Genomic DNA, 22,057 nt, shown 5'->3' with positions numbered 1-22,057 from the left:
AACCAAGGACCATGTATGGATATAACCTAGAACCTCTGCTCAGATGTAGCCTATGGTATAGCTCAGTAACCAATTGGTTTCCCATAGTGAGGGGAACAAGGACTATTTCTAACAGGAACTCAATGACTGGCTCTTTGGCCTCCCACCCCCCAAGGGAGGAGCAGTCCTCCCTTGGGCCACAGGGGAGAGCTTTGCAGCCAGTCCTGAAGATACCTGATAAAACAGGATCAGATGAATGGGGAGGAGGTTCCCCCCTATCTGTGGACTTGGAAAGGGGCACAGTGGAGATGAGGGAGGGAGGAAGGGACTGGGAGGGAATGAGAGATCAGGACACGGCTGGGATACAGAGTTAATAAAATGTAACTGATAAGAAAAAAATAAAATTAAAAAAAAAAGAAATCATGAAATTTGCAGGCAAATGGTGGGATCTAGAAAAGATCATCCTGAGTGAGGTATCCCCAAAGCAGAAAGGCACACAAGGTATATACTCACTGATAAGTGGATATTAGACATATAATACAGGATAATCATACTAAAATCTGTACAAATAAGGAAACTAATCAAGGAGGACCATGGGTAAGATGCTCAATCATCATTCAGAAAGACAAATGAGACAGTCATCGGAAGAGGGAGAAAACAGGGAACAGGACAGGAGCCTATCACAGAGGGCCTCTAAAAGACTCCACCCAACAGGGTATTAAAACATATGCTGAGACTCATAGCCAAACTTCGGGCAGAGTGCAGGGAATCTTATGAAAGAAAGGGTAGATAGAAAGACCTGAGGAAACAGGAGCTCCACAAGGAGATCAACAGAACCAAAAAATGTGGGCACAGGGTCTTTTCTTAGACTGATACTCCAAACAAGGACCATGCATGGAGATAACTTAGAACCCCTGCACAGATGTAGCCCATAGCAGCTCAGTGTCCAAGAGGGATCCCCAGTAATAGGAACAGGGACTGTCTCTGACATGAACTCATGGGTTGGCTCTTTGATCACCTCCATCTTAGAAGGGAGCAGCCTTACCAGTCCACAGAGTAAGACAAAGAAGCCAGTCCTGATGAGACTAAGGTCAGATGGAAGGGGAGGAGGACCTCTCCTATCATTGGATTGGGGGAAGGGCATAGGAGAAGAAGAGGGAGGGAGGGTGGGATCGGGGGGGGGGGGGATGAGCGAGGGGGCCACAGCTGGGATACAAAGTGAATAAACTGTAATTAATAAAATAAAAATTTAAAATAATAATAATTACCAAAAGCTACTCCTCAAATCCAGCAGGTCCTGCCTGGATGTTTACACTTGCTGTCTCTCTCCTAGAAGTCTCTTTGCCCAAATATCATACAGTGACCTTCTTACTTCTTTCAGTTCTTATGGCAACCATGCAAAGGGGATTTTTGTGCCTATTGTTTAAAATCATAGCTTCTTTTCTAGTTTGTATCTTATTTTATCAGCAATACCATATGTCATGGTGCATACATACATACATATGTATATACACTCAAATATATACATTTATTTATCACATATTTGTGTGTATATGTGTGTTTCTGTATATTTATATATTGTACAGTCTGCTATAAAATTGTTCTTCTCATTTGTTCATTGACATACGTCTATTTCCCTGAACAAAGCCTGTGATTTAGTAGATAAAAAGGTTTAATTTTGTGTGCCACTCAGGCTAAACCACATAACCAGATAACCAGTCAATCATTAGTATAGATGTCACTATAGTATTATTTCAAATAAGATTTACATTTAAAAAAACAGGTTTTTTTTTTTGGTTTTGTTTTTGTTTTTGTTTTTTTAAGTAAAGCAGGTTATTCCCTGATTGTATGAGCTGGTCTCATTCATTCAGTTGAAGATCTAATGGGTTTTCTCAAATGAGGGAAGGGAGGAATTCTGGATTCAGTTTGCCTTCAGGTTCCACCCACTCATCAAGTCTTCCCTGGAGCTCCAGTGTGCCCTTTCTATTTTCAGATTTCCTAGTTCTCACAATCCTTCCATGTTTAATTTTGTATGTATAGAGAGTGAGAATGAGAGAGAAAGGAAGAGCTCTTATTTGCTAACCTTATATGGACAACTCACGCGAGCACAACAGGAACTCAGTAAATACTTTATGAAAGATGAACTCGGACTTTTCGTTTAGTTTTTTACAGCGCCAATCCCCTTCATACTTTTTTGTTGTTGTTGAATGACTAACACTAACCAAATCACTAATTCGCCATCTATTTGTTGATTTGCATCCCAATAGGAGACACTGGATCCACATTGCACACATATATTAGACATGTACTTCACCTGTGCTCTTCCTCACTCCCTCCATCATTCATTTAGTTCTACTTATCCTTCAAAATCCGGGTCAAATGCATCATATTCTATGCATAAGAAACCATGCATTTAATCAGAAAATACTTATTGAATGTTTACTATGCACTAAGAACTGTGTGATGTTTGTCAAATAAATACATGAGCTTCCAAAAAAAAAAAAGGTGTTATATAACAAAAAGACACACATGGTATATACTCACTCATATAAACATACAACATAGAATAAACCCACTAAAATCTGTATATCTAAACAAACTAAACAAAAGAGAGGACTCTAACTAAAATGTTCAGTCCCCATCCTGAAAGGCAAAGAGGATGGACATCAGAAGAAAAAGAAAACAGGAAACAACCTCGGAACCTGCTACAGAGGGCCTCTGAAAGCCAGAAGAAAACAGGAAACAATCTCGGAACCTGCCACAGAGGGCCTCTGAAAGCCTCTGCAGTGCAGACTGTCAAAGCAGATGCTGAGCCTGATGGCCAACTGATGGGCAGAGTAAATGGAATTTTATGTAAGAAGTGGGAAATAGTAAGAGCTGGAGAGGACAGGAACTCCACAAGGAGAGCAACAGAACAAGATAATTTGAACACAGGGAACTTCCCAGAGACTCATATTCCAACCAAGGACTATCAGTGAAGATAACCTAGAACCCTGACAATGCAGCCACTTCTGATGAGAACTGATAGACTAAGATCAGAAAGAAGGAGAGGAGGACCTTCCCTATCAGTGGACTTGGGGAGGGGCATGCATGCAGAAAGGGGGGGAGGGTGGGACCGAGAGGGGAGGAGGGAGGGGCTTATGGGGGGGATACAAAATAAATAAAGTGTAATTAAAAAAAAAGAAGGATGAAGTGATTAGGAGAAACATATTAATATTAAACTTGTCAGAGACTGTATGTTAATAGACTTGCAGACATTAAAAATTCAGAGGTCATGTCCCCTGAGTTTCATCTTCCCGGCCACTGCTTTTCCTGCTTTACCAAGACCTACTGGCCCCAGGAAAATCCAGGATAGATACCTCCCCCCCAATTCCCTGCCTGCTAGGTCCACTGTTGCCTAGCCAGCAACAGTGACTCTGTCCCCTGAGCTCCATTGTCCAGGCCACAGGTTTGCCTTCCCAAGGACCTAGGAATGTCCAGGTGTCCTGCTGGCATCAGGAATATCCAGGTGGCCAGCACAAGGGAACAACAGATAGCTAACAGCTAGCCTAAGAACACACCCAATAAGAGCCAGCGCAATATGGCAACTTCAGAACCCAGGTACTATAGCAAGGCCTGACTATCCTACATAGCCACGATGAAAGCAGTGTTAAGAGGAAAGTTAAGAGCACTAAGAGCTTTCATAAAGAAATTGGAGAGATTTCATTCTATCATACCTAAAAGCTCTAGAATATAAAAAAGCAAAAACATTTAAGAGGAAAAGAGGGCAGGAAGTAATCAGGGCTGAAATCAATAAATTACAAAGAGAACAATACAAAGAATCAACAAAACCAACAGCTGGTTCTTTGAGAAAATCAACAAGAAAGACAGTCCCCTAGCCAAACTAACTTAAGGGCAGAGACAATATCCAAATTAACAAAATCAGAAATGAAAAGAGAGAAATAACAACAAATATCAAGGTAACCCAAAAAAATCATTAGTTCTTACTTCAAAAGCCTGTAGTCCACAAAATTGAAAAAAAAAATAAAATAAAACAAAAACATTTCTTTTCTTGTTGTGTTGTGTCCCAACCGTCTCACACAGTACATCAACCGTAGCAGAGCACGAATCCAAAGTGTTTTCTAAGAAACAATGGATCTAACTTTTAAAAGTTAAGAAGAAAAATTAATGTTGCCTATTAGCAGTTTGAGTATATTAAGACATGATGGTGCCTGCAAGGTAAAAAGTGAAAGCTATTGTAAAATGTAAATAAGTTTTTCTGTATCAAGTAATAAAAGGGTGCCTCATTTTTATCAATCTGTCAGGACAATGTATTATTTTTGCTATGTATATATACTAATGTTGTATTACACAAAATAAATCTTATGATAGAACAGGAATTCTGCAATTAATTTAAGCTATTAAAATATTTTATTAACTGTTTATTAATAAAATATTCTCATATTGATACATAAAATGTACATTGATAAAAATCTTAGTATATTAAATCCTAAGCAAACTAAAAAAAATTGAAAAATCTAAAGAAATAGACAATTTTCTTGATATATACCACTTATAAAAGTTAAATCAAGTTCAGGTAAACAATTTAAATAAACCTATAACTCCTAAGAAAACAGACACAGTCATTAAAAGTCTCACAACCAAACAAACAACAACAACAAAAAAAGAGAAAATGAAACAAAACCAGAGCCAGATAGTGTTAGCACTAAATTCTACCAAACTTTCAAGGAAAAGCTAATACTCTTCAAATTATTCCACAAAATAGGAACAGAAAAAATTTGCCAAACTCATTCTATAAGGCCACAGTCATGCTGATAACTAAGTCACAAAAATACTTAACAAAGAAAGAGTATTTCAGACCAATTTCCCTTATCAACATTGATGTAAATGTACTCAATAAAATACTCTCAAACCAAATCCAAGAGCACATCAAAAACATCACCATGATCAAGTAGGCATCATCCCAGAGATCCAGGGATAGTTCAACATATAAAAATCCATCAATGTAATCCACCATATAAACAAACTGAAATTTAAACACACACACACACATGATTATCTCATTAGATGCTGAAATAGCCTTTGACAAAAACCAATACCCCTTCATGTTAAAAAAGTCTTGGGGAATATCAGGGTAGTTTTGATTTGCATTTCCCAGATGACTGCTCCTGGGCATATACCCAAAAGATGTCCCACCATTCAATAAGGACATTTGCTCAACTAGGTTTTTAGCAGCTTTATTTATAATAGCCAGAAGCTGGAAATAACCTAGATGTCCCTTAACAGAGGAATGGATACAGAAAGTGTGGTAGATTTACACAATGGAATACTACTCAGCAATTAAAAACAAGGAAATCATGAAATTTGCAGGCAAATGGTGGGAACTAGAAAAGATCATCCTGAATGAGGTAACCCATATGGAGAAAGACATATATGGTATATACTCACTTACAAGTGGATATTAGCTATATAATATGGGATAAACATACTAAAATCCATAGTAATAAAGAAGCTAAACAACAAGGAGGACCCTAGAGAAGAGGTTGAAACCTCACTCAGGTGGGCAAACAGGATAGATACTGGAAATATAAAAAGACAAAAAACAGTACAGGAGCCTTCCATAGTGGACCTCTGAAAGTCTACCCACCAAGGTATTGAAGGAGATACCGACACTCATAGCCAAACTCTGGGCACAGTGCAGGAAACCTTAGGGAAGAAGAGGGAGATAGAAAGACCTGGAATGGACAGGAACTCTACAAGGAGACCAACATAGCTAAAAAAAAAAAAAAAAAAAAAAAAAAAAAAAAAAAAAAAAAAAAAAAACAAAAAAAAAAAAAAAAAAAAAAAAAAAAAAAAAAAAAAAAAAAAAAAACCTGAGCCCAGGTGGGCCTACAGAGTCTGATACTCCAAACAAGGACCATACATGGAGAAAACCTAGACCCCCTGCTCAGAAGAAGCTGATAGGCTGCTCAGTTTCCAAGTAGGCTCCCTAGTAAGGGTTACAGGGGCTGTCTCTGACATGAACTCAGTGGCTGGCTCTTTGATCACCTCCCTCTGGGAGGGGGTGTGCAGCCTTACCAGGCCACAGAAGAAGATGATGCAGCCTTGATAAGACCTGATAGGTTAGAGTCAGATAAAAGAGGAGGAGATTCTCCCCTATCAGTGGACTAGGGGTGGGACATAGGGGGAAAAAAGAGAGGGTGTATGTGTGGGACTAGGAGGAGACAAGGGAAAGGGCTACAATGGAGATACACAGTGAATAAATTGTAATAAACAAATAAATAAATAGATTTTTTTAACTTAAAAAAAAAGGCTTGGAGAGATCACAAATTCAATGCACATACCTAAACACAGTAAAGGGAATATACAGGAAGCCAATAGGCAACATCAAATTAAATGGTAAAAATCATAAAACAATTCCAATAAAATCAGGAACAAGACAAGGCTGTCCACTCTCTCTGTATCTCTTTAATAAAGTACTTGAAATTCTAGCTAGAGCAGTAAGAAAACTAAAGGAGATCTTGGAAAGAAAAGTCAAAGTATTGCTATTCACAGATGATAAGATATTATATATGTGACCCCAAAAAAATTCCACAGAGAACTCCTGCAGCTGATAAATAACTTCAGCAAAGTTAAGTTAACTCAAAAAATAAGTGGCCCTCCTGTATGCAAGCAACAAGTGTGCTGAGAAATAAATTAGGGAAACAACATCCTTCACAATAGCCACAATAATATAACTTGGTATAACTCGAAGCAAGCCAGCAAAAGACCTGTAGGACAAAAACTTCAAGTCTTGGGGGAGAGAAATTTTTAAAAATATCAGAAGATGGAAAGATCTCCCATGCTCATGGATTGGTAGGATTACCAGAGTAAAAATGAACATCTGACAAAAATCACTAAGATTAAATGAAAATCCCATCAAAATTCCAAGACAATATACAGACCTTGAAAGAACAATATTCAACTTCATGTAAAAAAAAGAAAAAAAAGAAAAAGAAAAAAGAAAAACAACCCAGGATAACTAAAACAATCCTGTATAATAATAGAACTCCTTGAGCTATCACCATCCCTGATTTCAAGCTATACTATAGAGCAATAGTAATAAAAAAATTTATATTCTATTGGCATAAAAATAGACAGAATGATCAAGGGAAGCAAATCAAAGATCCAGAAACAAACCCACATATCTAGGGACACTTGATTTTTGACAAAGAAGCCAAAATCATACAATGGGGAAAAGATAGCATATTCAACAAATGTTGCTGGTCTAACTGGATGTGTACATGAAGAAGAATGCAAACAGATCCATAATTATCATCCTGCACAAAACTCAAATTCCAAGTGGATCAAATACCTCAACATAAAACCAGACACACTAAATCTAACAGAAGAGAAATTAGGGAATAGTCTTGAATTCATTCATTTCTGGACAGATAACCAACAGTTCAGACACTAAGATAGGTAATTAATAAATGGAAAAGCTTTTTTAATAAACTGAAAAGCTTCTGTAAGACAAAAGACAAACAGCAGTCTACAGAATGAGAAAAGATCTTTACCAACCCTACATCTGACAGAGGGCTTATATTCAACATATACAAACACAAGAAATTAAACCCAAATAACCAACAACCAAATAGTCAAATTTAAAAATGGGGTACAGGGTTTAACAGAATTCTCAACAGAGGAATCACGAATGGCCAAGAAACACATAAAGAAATATTCAATGTCCTTAGTCATCAGGGAAATGCAAATCGTATTAAATAACTCTGAGATTCCATCTAACACCTGTCAGAATGGCTAAGATCAACACCTCAAGTGATAGCCCATGCTGGAAAGGATCTGGAGCAAGAGCAACACTCTTCCGTTGCTGGTGGGAGTGCACACTTGTACAACCACTTTGGAAATCAAGCTGGCGGCGTCTCAGAAAATTGGAAATAGTTCTAAGTCAAGACCCAACTATACCACTCCTGGGCATCTACCCAAAACATGTTCCACCATACCACATGGACACTCGCTCAACTATGTTCCTACCAGCTTTATTCATAATGCCAAAAACCTAGACGTCCCTCAACCAAAAAAAAAGGGAGGGGATAAAGAAAATGTAGTCCATTTAGACAATGGAATATCACTTAGCTATCAAAAACAAGGTCATCATGAAATTTGCAGTCAAAAGGATGAACTAGAAAATATTATCCTGAGTGGGATAATAGTCCCAGAAATATACACGTGGTATATACTCACATTTGCATAGATATTAGCCATAAAGTACAGGATAACCACCCTATATTCAACACACCCAAAAAGCTAGGTATCAAGGAGGGCCCAAGAGAGGATGCTTGAAGAGGACATTGAAGGTGGATGGCAGGGGAGAACTGGTTTGGAGAGAGGGTGTGGAGAAGAACAGGAAGGATCAGGTGTGGGGAAGGCTGAGGGACAGAGATCTGGGAGAGAGAGAACTAAAATTTGGGGACAGGAGGACAGCTCTGGGACAGGCCAGAAAACTAGGTCAAGAGAAACTTCCAAGAATCTAGGAAAGTCATCCTAGCTAAGACTCCTAGCAACAGAGGATATGGACCCTGAATAGCTACTTCATCGAACCAGGCAAAACTTGTAATGGAGAGATGGGGACACCAGCCCACCCACAAAACCTTCAACCCAAATTGCCCTATCTACGATATGCACAGGGATAAAGATGGAGCAGAAATTGAGCACATGACCAACAAATAAAATATATATATATATATATTTAGAGAGAGGCCAGTTGCTTGGTGTGGTAGTTTGTGTAAGACTGGCCCCCATATGCTTATATATTTGAATGCTTAGTATTCAGCAGTGCATTGAGAAGGATTAGGATGTGTGTTATTGGAGCAGAGGGGCGTGTTTGGAGGAAGTGTGTCACTGCTTTGAGGTTTCAAAAGCCCAGACTAGGCCCAATGGCTTTCTTTGTTCCTGCTTCCTGCAGAGCTGGATACAGAACTCATAGCTACTTCTCCAATACCATATCAGCCTAGATGCTGCCATGGTTCCCACCATGATAATGGACTAACCATCCGAAACTGTAAGCCAGCCCCAGTTAAGTGCTTTCTTTCATAAGAGATGCCATGATCATGGCAACAGAACAGTGACCAAGACACTTGGGATCATCTGACTACATTTCGCCTCTATAAGGTATTCATGGCCAAAGGAACATGAATCCAGGATATTTAATACCGAAAATAAGTATATTTATCTGAAAGCAAAAGGTCAAATAAATGCATCCAATGGAAAGTATATAAATTTGAATTAGAGTACAGCAGATTGAAGGTAATAACGAAGGAAATTGACAAAGATTTTTCCATGGGCTATCATGTTCGCCCATCCTCCCTAATTTTCATCCTTCATCAAAGGCAATCAGTCCAGTGTCCATGTCAGCACTAGCAAGCTAAAGCTTTATGTATGAGGTGAAAAGTAGTCTTCTTGGCTCCTGTTCTGCACTGACATGATTTATGAGGAAAGCAGAGACTGACGGATTAAAATGGTCTTGTCCAGCCTGCCTTCCCCACTGCATCTTGCTTCTATGGCTTAAGAAGTTTCCCTAGCAGATGTGTGAGAACACATCCTTGGATGCTCCATCAGCTAAAAGGTCAATTTGGATTCAAGCGCCTCTTGGTCATGTGTGGGTGAACGTGCGACCCTTCACTTTAGCATTGAATTTAAAGCCACAGAAAGTTAAATTTTCATCTCTTGGTTTTTGCCAGCTGGGTCTGAATCATTTACAGTCAGAAAAAAAAATCTCCTCTTCTTCAATGATAATAAAAATCAGTGGACCAGATTCTGCCCTTTGTTGCTAATATACGAATCCTGCTGAAGTCAGCAAAACTTTAGGGCATGCAACTTTGGGCAGATTGTGTTCCAACTTTCTTTCTTTTCTTTTCTTTCTTATTTTATTTTATTTTATTTTGCTGGATTTTTTATTACCTGACATCTTTCTGATTTCTCTGGATTGCACAATAAGGGAAGGGTGGCCCAGTTTGGGTAAAATAAAAAATGACCCAAACCACTGACCTAAATCCTGCCTTTGAAATTTAAAATTACATTTACTAGGAAGGAAAATAGTTTTTTGAGTGTGGGTGGTTTTCTCTTTCAAAACCATTTCAAATGTTGACCTCCTGAATGTTATCATACCAGTTTGGATTGGAAAACAGAAGGGTAGGTAAACATTTTTTTAAAGCACAGTGGGGGGAGGCCATCCTTCTCTGCATTCATTATCTGCTAAGAAGAAGGAAATACCAAGAACTGATTTTTTCTTTTTCCTCCAAAAGACATCCCGGCTACATTGCCAAATTTAACTCTAAAAGTAAATTCTCCACTTTTATGACATATTGAAACTTTCCTTTCTTTCATCTCCAGCGGTGAACTAAGCCATTGAAGAAGCACAGGTAAGGATGGTTCCCCAGGGGTGTGGTACAGATTTAGGCCTGGATCCTCCTTTGCACAAACATAGACACTCTGGGTACCATTGCTGCAGAGACTACAATCTACAGGCTTAGATTTAATGAATGTTAAGAGAAAGTTTTCACCATAAACGCTACATTTCTTCAGATATACCAGAGCTACCTACCTAAGCACTTCAGTCAGTCTTTTCTTATAAAATCCAGTGTGTGACCCAGACAGCCAATCCCCTTTCTTTCAGGCTGACATCATGTGACATAGGGCCTCTGACTTTATTCTGACCATCTTTTCAGATAAATAACACTTCTAGAAGCTCTCTGCACTATGGGACTCCAACAACCAGTAGCCCTTCTTCCAATTATTCATCAGTGTCCTACCTAAAAGGAGAAGGCTGGAACACAAACCAAGCAGATTATGATGAGTGACAACAAGGAATGAAATCTTTAAGTCACATCTCTAGAGGAAGAAAAGCCATCAGTTATTCAATGTGTTTTCCATGCCCTTGACAGTCTACACATTATATAAGCATATATCTCCAGGTGTTACCACTGTGTCAGAGCTGGTCTTTGAGCTTTAATGATCTTCAAATTGAAATCTTTGTTTCAGTGTTCACCAGAAGCTAGCTCAGGACCTGACAACATGGTAGACAGTACAACACAGAGCCTTAGTTGAGTCCTGGGCTTGCTTTTTGAATTTTATACAATATGACTTTACATAAAATATTGTACTCTATCACAAGCCTATTCCATAAAATGGATATCAAATTTTTATTCTGTAAATATTATTCTGAGGATCAAACCTTTGATCCAGCTTTTCTACAGAGCTTGGCACACAGTTGCTCTTAATAAATCCCATCATCACTATAGTGTCTAGTGTCACATTTGAAAAACTTGTTGAATAAATGGATCAACAAACTAAGAATCAGTTCAGAAGAATGGGGAAGGGTTTGGTCCTATGAGTATATTAAAGAATTTGGGTGGGTATCAGCTAAAGAAAGTAGTAAGCATCTTCAATCTATATTTTCACCACATTTTTAAAATGCACTGCATGTAGAGGGATAATTGAACAAAAGCCTGAAGACAGCTGAAAAGCGGTGAGCATTTGGGATGCAGTCACTATAGTAAAACAGCAGCATTTCAGGGTGTCAGAAATATGCCCTGGCCTCCTTCCAGCCTCTGTTTCTAAGCAGAATTATGTACAGGCCCTGCTGAACTCCGACAAAACTCTGTGTGTGACCCAGATTATCTGTCCCCTTTCTTTTATGCTGACATCATATGACATAGAGCCCCTGACTTTATTCTTAACATAATATGACCCATTCGACATCAAAAAGTATAACATCAATTGAAACCTTAGCAAACATATTAATGCACCTTAGCATGGGTTGGTTTGCTTAATCTCTACAATTTTATGATATAAACACTACCTTTGAGGAAATAACCAGCATCATCACCATCATTTTACATGAGCCATATGAAATAAAATGACTTGACTCAGTCACAGAGATAGTCAGAGGTAAGCTAGATATCAGAAACCAGACAAGCAAACTCTAGAGTTGCTAACTCCTATGCCATATGTCCCACTATACACACCATCTCTGCCTACCTCTCATGGGCAACATTGTAGCAGTATTTGCATAATACATTATAGCTGAGTAGATTTTGCATATTAGTAGAAATATGACTGTACAATCCGCAGAGGACGTTCAATTTGTTAGGAGAAGCATGATAACCTATAGGAAAATTCTGTTTGAACACAAACTTGCCAATAGCTTCTATGCCAACCTGGGGATGCAGGGCACAACGCTGGCTATGTTCGCAGCATTCTATCCCCAAAGGAAATGTGGCCTGTCGTGAAGTATTCAGTCACAATTCCTGGGTAGAGTGGAAGGCCTCTAAGGGCCTCTCCCCACTTTCCACATTTCCTGCCAGCAGGGCAGAAGACAACAACTGGGCAATTGTGAAGTATATACAGAGCTCCCTAAAGCCTCTTGGCAAAACTTTCAAAGTTCTGGCAATGCTTCTCTCATGAGAAACTTTGCCTAAAATTAAATTGAGCATAGCAGTCGGTGAGAGAAAGGGCAGCAATTATCGGAGACACTAAGCAACGTGGGACATCCTGTCTTCCTTTCAATTTATGTCCTGGGCCCAGGCCCGAGCACCTGTGCACCTGGAGGTCTTTCCAGTGCTTTTATAGCCAAGTTGTTACCCTCAGGAACTGAATTCATACACTTCTTTATGACTGTGCATGAACACTTAAGATTGTTTCCAACTCTGATTTGTTATCCTTGGGTCGATTATTTCTAGATGTCCTAACATTCAGCAGCAGTAGCCATTATCCATGTTCTGACCCTGTACAATAGAAAGATTCATTACCTTCCAGCTAACTGAGATTACACAAAAGGGAATTGCAACTGTACACCATCTTGCATCCAAATGAAATGTTAGTTCTGTCTGAGGATAGGTGGATTGGGTTGCCTATTTATTAAAATTCAGAAAATAGTCCAGGGACTTTGGACAACTCAACTTTGTTGCTCCCCAGAATCACTTCTGTTGTGAAATGCCTCTCCTCTTAGCTGGAACAGTTCTGTCAAGTCATGGAGATGTTGTCAATGTCCTTAAGATGTGAAGGCAGAGAAAATGAAGGCAGTCATGTGAATGCTTTTAATTTTATCTCATACCTCATATCTCTAATGCTGGCTCCACAGACTTATCCATCCCTCTTACTCCTGTAACTTTGTTGACATTGTGGCCTGTGGAATGAAGAGTGTCCCCCACCTGCAAGAGGAGAAATTCAGTACACTTATCAAATATGCAAGAAATAGAACCTGCACTAATCCATAAGATTCAGCAATCCTCAGGCTGTACGCAACCCATGATGTATGGTCAAGAAGAATGTCTCTACATTGTAGTCCCTCAGACAGCTCTGAGATTCTGACAACAGCTAGTCACTAAGTAAGAAAAGCCTGTTTCTGTGACACAAGGTAACACAGTGCCCATAGCAGTCATTTTGAATTGAATAATTGAAATATCATCATCTTTGCTGCCATTCTTGCCTGCCCACAGTTCCTTCTCTTCACATAGACCACAGTGGTTTCATAAATCTTGCAGGCCACAATAATGAGTTGGGTTCCTCACCCCTTGTGAAATGAAAATCTACTGAAGTCATTTAGTGAGGGAGAAATATTGTGTGATACAGATTTATATGTTTGAGAAAGTTCCAAAATGAGGACTGGAATATGAAGGAAGAGAGAGGTAGGTACTACACTGGAGAGGAAATCAGGGGCCCTCGTTTCAGGCAGAGAAGCAAAAAACAGATGAAGTGAGTAAGCCTATGAATGCTGAGAACCTCTAGGTCTTTACTCTTATTTTGTGTATGGAGGCTGTGGAAAGTCTCACTGAAGAAAAAGCAGAGCAAGCAGAGGAGGGATGAGTAGCACGGGTATTCAAAGACGGTATCTCTGAGGCAGGAGAATGTCAAGAATGTTAGGAGAGCAGGAGCCTCCAGTGGGCGGAGTAGAATGATTCGGCGATGGCTTTAATAGACATGGCTATGAAAGAAACTTAAAACGACATGAGGCAGGGACTTGGCTATGACGGTAGGTCCTTTGGTTTTCATTGACATGTAAAGCATTTGTCTAAGGGATTAGGTGATTTTGCTGACATCATAAGTGGTTTGAGGAGAATAATCATAAGAAAATATTATCCTGCAGTATCTCAGAACTCATATGTTGAATACCTAAACCCCCATGACCACTGCTGATACTTTAATCTTGGATTTCCAGGTAGAAGAACTGTAAAAAATAATTTTGTGGGCCAAAAAAGATGGTGTTCAGTGAATAAAGATGCTTGCCTGGTGACCTGAGATTGATCCCTAGAACCCACAAAAAGGTGGAAAGAAGCAATTTCACAAAACTGTCTTCTGACCTTCACATACACTGGAGAACATAATCACACACACACACACACACACACACACACACACACACACACACATACACACACACAATATTTTTTGCTAGGAGCTGCCTTGCTAGGCCACAGAGGAGGACATTGCAGCCAGTCCTGAAGATACCTGATAAGCTAGGGTCAGATGGAAGGGGAGGAGTACCTCCTCTATCAGTGGACTTGGAAAGGGGCAGGGAGGAGATGAGGGAGGAAGGATGGGATTGGGAGGGAATGAGGGAGGGGGCTACAGTTGGGATACAAAGTAAATAAACTGTAATTACTATTTAAAAAATAAAAATTTAATTAAAAAAAGAAAATAGTTTTTTTCTTTGTTCAGCCATCTCCTGCTGGGCATGCGGCCTGCCCTTCAGAGTGGTCTGTATCCCTAGTGAGACTCCCTTGAAGAAGACTAATTTTATTTTGCAAGTGGTTATTAACTGGCGATAGCATCTGTTTTAGGGATGGCGATGTGTGTCCACTTCTCCTCTCAGCTTTAGGACCCCATCTGGTGCAGACCCATGCAAGCCCGGCACGCTGCCACAGTCTCTATGAGTTCACGTGTACATTGCTTGTGCTGTGTTTGGAAGGCCTTCTTTCCTTGGTGTCCTCCATCCCCTCTGGCTCTTACACTCCTTCCACTTCCTCTTCTGCAGAGTTCCCTGAGCTCTGAGGGGAGGGAATTGATGGAGACATTCCATTTATGGCTGAATATTCTGAAGCCTCTTGCTCTATGCACATTGTCCTACTGTAGGACTCTGTATTTATTCCCTTCTGCTGTAGGAGAAAGCTCCTCTGACGATGGCCCAGCCAGAACTGTTATATTAACATAGCACAATGTCATTAGGAGTCATTTTATTGCTCTATGCCTTCAGTAAAACAGTAGTATTCAGTTTTCTCCTAGGTCCATAGGCTGCCTCAGGTTCTTAGCAGCACAAGTAGTCCTGGGTATGGGTTCCATCTCATGGATCACTCTTAAATCAGATCTGGTTGGTTACTTCCACAAACTTTGTGCCACTGTTATACCAGCATATCTTGAAGGTAGATCACAACTGTAGATTGAAGAGTTTGTAGCTGTGTTAATGTTCACCTTTCATCCTTTGGAAGCATGCAGAATAACTTCTAATACCATGAACACTAGTCCATAGAGGTGAAGGCTCTATGAAGGCACCAGCTCTTCTTCTCCAGGTTTAGTGATTTATGTAGGTGTTGTCTTTAGCAATAGGCCTTACTATTAGTTCGGAGAGAAAAAAAAAATAGCCTTTAGCAATATCTTGGGTTGTTTGAGGGGTCCCACGAAGCCCCTTTGGCCAACAACTCAATTTTTTTTTAATTGATCTCTTTCATTTGAATCATCTAGCCTATGAATTATTCATATGCAAACTATCTAAGCTAGGAAAAAATAATAGAAGAGTTTTTTCCTCCATAGCACACTAAAAAGAATTCCTAATCATAAATATCCACCAATGTACATTGGTTTCAAATCTTATTCACTCACTGTAAACTATAAAGCCTAGGCCCTGGATCTTTCTCACTAAGCACTCTGAGCCCAGGTCCTAGTCCTGTACCTAGCAGGCCATGCATATACAATAAAACTTTGCTAAATGAGTAATTTGTCATAACTGAAATTTCATTAAGAAAAACTTTGCTACAGATATTTGCTTTTAAATGTTAAAACATCTTGTTTTGCTCAGTTTGCTTATGTTTATTCCTATAGAACCTTCTGTGAGTGAATCTGTGGCACTCTGTATTGCCCCCTTTTCTCTTCTATATCCTTCCATTCCATAATCACCTTCTGCTCTAAATGACACTCCACACTACACCTGAACACAAGAATGAATCCTAGTGCACTACTCCAAGAAATCCATAGATGTCTTAATATTTCTAAATGCTATGACATTTAAGTAGATCTAAATCTGCTGACCTACTTAGTAATCACCTAGTAGAAGCCTAGTAGAAGTCCTCTGTTCAAAGTGTAACTTCTGTGTATTTTAGGCTGGGGCTTTAAGAGTTAGATGTCCTTGGTAGGTTCTTATGTTAACTTCCCTGGGTCACTTTAACAAAATTATACACAGCAAGTAGAATGTGCCATGGAGATCTATTCTCTCATAGTTCTGGAACTGGAGGTCCAACAGCTAGGTGACAGTAGATTTGTTTTCTCTCAGGATCTGCACGGCCTAGTGAAGGCTTCTGCCTGAGCTGATGGTAGTTTGATTTTAGTGTGTGGTCTTCTGTGGCTCACAGCACCACTCAGATCCCTGCATTCACACTCAGATATAGATTTTCCAGTGAGTGTACATACCCTCAATGGACTTATTAGGACATCAGTGATGTTGCTTAGGGTTCCTTTCTATTCCAGCACAACGTTATTTTAGCTGGCTATACCTGTCATGACTATGTCACAGATACCTTCTATTGTTGTAATAAAGAGCCCATGACCAAAAAAGCAAAAGGGTTCATTTGGTTTCACTGTGCACCACTGAGGGAAGCCAGTCCAGAGGGTCAAGGCAGAAACCTGAAGGCAGGAACTGAAGCAAAGTCACAGAGGAACACTACTTGCCAGTTCTTTCCCTAAGGCTTGCTAAGCTTGCTTTTGTTTTATACCCAGGACCACCTGCCCAGGGATAGCATCACCCCCTGTGGGCTAAGCTTTCTTATATCAATCATTAATCAAAAGAATATCTCACAGACTTGCTTACTGGACAATTTGATGTGGGCATTTTTCTCGGTGGAAGTTCCTCTTCCCGGATAACCCTAACTTCTGCGGAGTTAACAAGAACCTGATCAGGAGAGGGAGGTAGTTGAGGATTTACTGTGTGAATTCTATTTTGACACAAGTAATCTCATGGTGATTGTTAACCAGGGAATAAATAATAATGCCCTTCTGAAATGCCTTCTCCATCTTTCAGTCCTTAATCATCGTCTTTGTTAAGTGTTCGTTTTGAAAATTACAAAATAAAGGCAGTTCTAAATTCTACTGCTTTCGTTTTTGTGAAATGAAATATTCTGTCCCATGGATACGTTAATATCTACCTAAATTCAGCTTTACATAGTTCTAGTTTACTCACAACACGCTCCACAGGGTAAAATTTCATGATCACTGATGTCATAACCTGTCCCAGTAAAAAAGAAAAATGTGCTATGGTTTTCTGTAAGAATCATTACAAAACAATTCCATGTAGATCAGTAGTAGAGTACTCACTCAGGACGTGCAAGGCTCCAGAATCAATTCCCCCAACACACACACACACACACACACACACACACACACACACACACACTATGCAGCAGGTTGGGAGGTATTATTCACTTCCTGGCATCGGTTATAATTTTTTCAGAGAGAACCTTCACTAACCCTGTGAGCCCTCTAAGAGCTGAGGGTATTCTCCTGGAAGCAGAAGAAGCTCAAGAATTTCATCTTAATTGAGATGAAAGAGATTCTTATGAGGAATGCGGCACTAGAACAAGGAACACCATAGCAGCCTCCAACTTAGAGAGAAGCTCAGCAGGAAACAAGAGCCCATTCTCCAACTGTCAGACAATTCCTTCTTCCAAGCAAGAAGTGAATTCTCCCAAGAGCCTCCACATAAACACCCAACTTTTCAAAGCCTGAAGCAGAAACTAAAGGTACCTGGAGTTCCTTCCCACACAACTATGAGAGAGAAAGAGGTGTTTAAGCCACTGTATGTGTGGAAGTATGTCACACAGCAATAGTAAGCTAATATTTGATAACACTGGGACAGAAATAGAATGGAGAGATAAGGAGAAACAGAGTGGGAAAAGACCTAGTCAGAGAAAAATTGAAGGAAACAGATGCGTGAGATGAAAGATGTTCTCTTCGCCATTTTTTCTGGCGATTTCTACTTCTCTCGGCTAATGTGAGCCGACAGTGAACTTCCATCGAGTACACAGTACTTTCTACAAGGAAAATGAAGTTATGACTCATCTTATTGACGATAAGGATGTGTACAAGCAAATAAGGACAGGTGTGGGCATTTTTTGTACACATAAATAAATAGAGTGCAGAGACCAAAAGAAAAAAAAATAAAAAGGATAATGGAAGAAGGGGGAAAGGCAGAGAAGAAAAGGAAAGAGTAGAAAAGGCGTAGACACTGCGAAGGGAGAAGCACACTTTCTGCCAGAAGCACACGGTCCCACACCCCAGTCTGACTTGACACTATGTATCACAGAGGAACACAATCCTACTGGAATTTTCTTGGTGCTCTCCAGAGCAAAAGAGAAACTGCCATTTCCTTTCTAAGCTTGACTAGTCCCTGACTGCTTACACAGCCTTTCAAACCATCAAAGGGAGCAAAAACTGCACAGACATGACATTTAAAAACTGCCTTTACCTCATGTAGGTATTCCTAAACCCAACAATTATTAAAACACAAAATCACATCTGTTTGCAAGAGGTGGGTAAGCCAATAGCAGTGTGAGACACTTCCAATAACAGTTAGTAAGTGAAAATAAGTTTTATTAGGAAAACATCAATTCTGGATTTTCTTGCAGTAAGGCAAAAAAAAAAAAAAAAATTAAAAATTACTGGGATGGGGGACCGGTCTCAGTTTTTTTTCTTGGTGTATTCTTAGTGAGTCTATGGCTACTTCATAGCATGTGGGAATATTTTATTCCATGTTTGATTCCTGGTAACATAGACCAATAATAATACATTGATACAACCAAGGAGCAACTTGGTGTAGAATTTATAGTGAAAAGCATTCATAAAGTAGCTAGCCAATTCAAATCCAAGCACATTCAAATTCAAGGAACCTGTGAGCCCGGACCTCCCCGTTTGTTTCACAGAACCCGTTTTCAACGAGCTTTTGAATATTAAAATGAAGAATTCAAGTTCAGGACAAAGATCAGCTATCCAAATTGGCTCCCAACTGTAAAGAAGAAAACAGGTATCCATCCAGCAACTTCTGCTCTGGGATCTAATGCCGGTTCTTCGCTGGGATAAGCAACAGTATTTGTAAGACTTTCTTGACTCCCTGGTGAAAGGAAATCTCTTCCCCAGACAGAGCCCAGAGACCTCTAATCAAAGCGTGCTTTCAGTAGCTCCTCTGACAGTGCTCAGGAAACTCTACACGATTATTGCCACCGTTTTCTACATCCATGACGATTGTATAATTGTCTGTTTTCTGTCTTGTGGCCTTGGGAGGACTATTAATGTGACGGCTGATGACTAGCCAAACCCCAGGATTGTAGAGTGACCCATGGAGCTGTTTGCGCCAACCCCCAGGAGCAAAAGTACCGCATAATTACAAAATAACATATTTACACGAGGGGTCAGCAGGCTTTTTCTGAAAAAGGGCCACAGAGTAAATATCTTAAGCTTTGTGGGCCTATACTCTTCAGTCTTTCTCCAAGCTATTCGACTCAGTTAGCTTGAAAGCCACCACAGAAAATGCATAAATGAGCAAATATGGCTGTGTTGTAATAAAACTTTGTGAACAAAATTTTGGATATCTTAAAATGTTTATGTGCCAGCAAATATTATTTTTACTTATCTCTCTTTCAGCCAGTTAAAAATGTAAAAACAGTTCTTAGTTTAGATGAACACAGCAGAGTGGAGTGAACTGACATGGCTATCCACCCTGACTTAAGCTTCCTTTGAGTTCCCAGAATATATCATGATACCCATATACTCATAATTAAATCTGGCCACAGTTATATCTAATAGGCACCAGTTGCACATATTGAATTTTGTAAATTTTTAATCATTTGCCTTTTCTAATATACTATAATTTTATTTAATTCCTACTTCTTAAAGCTTCAGTCTATCACAAAAAAAAAAAAATACTCTGACTACTCCTTAGATACAAGTGTTTGACACTGAAATACCACATATGGTCATAAAATCCTAGTATTTGTTTTCCAGAAGAAGCAATTTATTTTCAAATGATTTGGTGTTATTATTTGGCAGAGAACTCCTCTCAGAAAAATTTATCTGGTCACGTGCAATAACTTACATTTAACCAGTGGTCAACAAAGACTTCTCCTGCTCTTAGTCCCCCATGAAGCTTCGCTGTATAAAAGCCAACACTTTATTCTTAGTCTCAAGAGCCTTAAGATTCTCCCTTTATCTTCCACACTCTAACTTCAAATATACCCCCCCCCCAAATTGAAGTAAAATCTTAACTTTTATTTTTTGGTTTTAATAAGCTGTTTTTGACATTCATAAAAATAGATTCAATGCATTTAACCCCCACAAAAAAAAGGTAAAAATTCATGACAGATTCAGAACTAGAAAAGGAAATAGTTTTACTTCCTCTTTTGTAACTAGTATTCAATAATAACATTCAAGTACATAAAAAATATCTTCACTGGTAAAAGTGCAAAATTAATATGAATCTCCACAGCTTCAGAGTGGCTATTCTAACAGTATAAAAGTTCATGTTGCTGTCTAGATTTTTAAGTCTGAAAATTTTCAGTGTGTAATATTTTTACAATAAAGTTTATCTAAAAATTAAAATAAGTAAGTTCAAATATCAAGTTGTTCATCTCAATAAAGAAAATTTAATATTTTATATTATCAAATCAATTTTTTTTTAATGGAAACACTTCCAAATGCAGTTAGTGAGTGTTGTTCTTATCATTCTCTTTGGTTTCAAGCTTATATAAAAACTCAATCAACCTGTCCTCACCACCAGGCAACTACTATTCAGAGTCCTTCCCATTTAGTTAAAACAAAACAAAACAAAACAAAAACAGAACAACAAAATAAAACAACCAAAAGAAAAAAAAATCAACCTTCGCACTCTGATTTGCATGTGTCTAAATATTCAAGCAGAGGCTAGTATGTATCCAGGCACTGCATAAGAGTAGGTACCTTGGGGAGGGGCATGCATGCAGAGGGTGGAGGAAGGGAGGGATTGGGACAGGAGGAGGGAGGGAACCACGGGGGGATACAAAGTGAGTAAAGTGTAATTAATAAGGAAAAATAAAATTTAAAAATAATAAATAAATAAATAGTAGGTACCTTGAGCTCACATGGAACTTACTCACATCAGGGGTTCATGGGAAACTTATAGCCATTTTGCATGTTTCAGAAACCAGGAGAGGATATTGATAAACCTCAGTAGTGAAAGTTTCTGGAATCTAATAATAAGAATGTCTTTTCTCTTGTAATTAAAATGAAATTCTTGAGCCTACATCCTGAAATGTCTGGAATGCCCCAGTCATAGGGAGCTGATACATAGCAGTATAAAATTCTTCAGTAGAGCTTTTAACTGGGGAATCTATTGCCTCTATAATTTAAAATAAAAAGATGATTGTTGTTGAATTATGGGTATTTAAAGTGACAATAGCTGGTTCTGACAATGTTGAGAATGCAAATGTTCTGTGTTTGCCAAATAATTTCCAGGAATTTAGCCAAAGTTATGTCTTGTAAATGTTTAGGGGACTGACTAACCAACCTAAAAAAAAAAAAATTAACTTTCTACTTCACAAATGTGGACCTGTGTCATTGTATCAAGAATGCATTTGTTTCCAAATTTGTAGGTGTTTGTTGTTATATAGTATTTACCCTGCTTTAAGACTGTCTCACTACACAGCCCAGGCTGGCCTTACCTGGCCCCTGGTACTTGCTTTTATCAACTGAACCTTGTTCTTTTTTTTTGTTTTAATTTATATAATCTTACCATACTACATATAACAATGTGAAATTTGTTTGTAAGTATATTCTATGTTATTTATAT

This window comes from Psammomys obesus, unplaced genomic scaffold (assembly GCF_907164565.1).
Source record: "Psammomys obesus unplaced genomic scaffold, mPsaObe1.curated_primary_1811, whole genome shotgun sequence".
In the NCBI taxonomy this organism is placed as follows: Eukaryota; Metazoa; Chordata; class Mammalia; order Rodentia; family Muridae; genus Psammomys; species Psammomys obesus.
The sequence above is the reverse complement of the archived record's forward strand: the minus strand, read 5'-3'. Positions refer to the sequence as shown.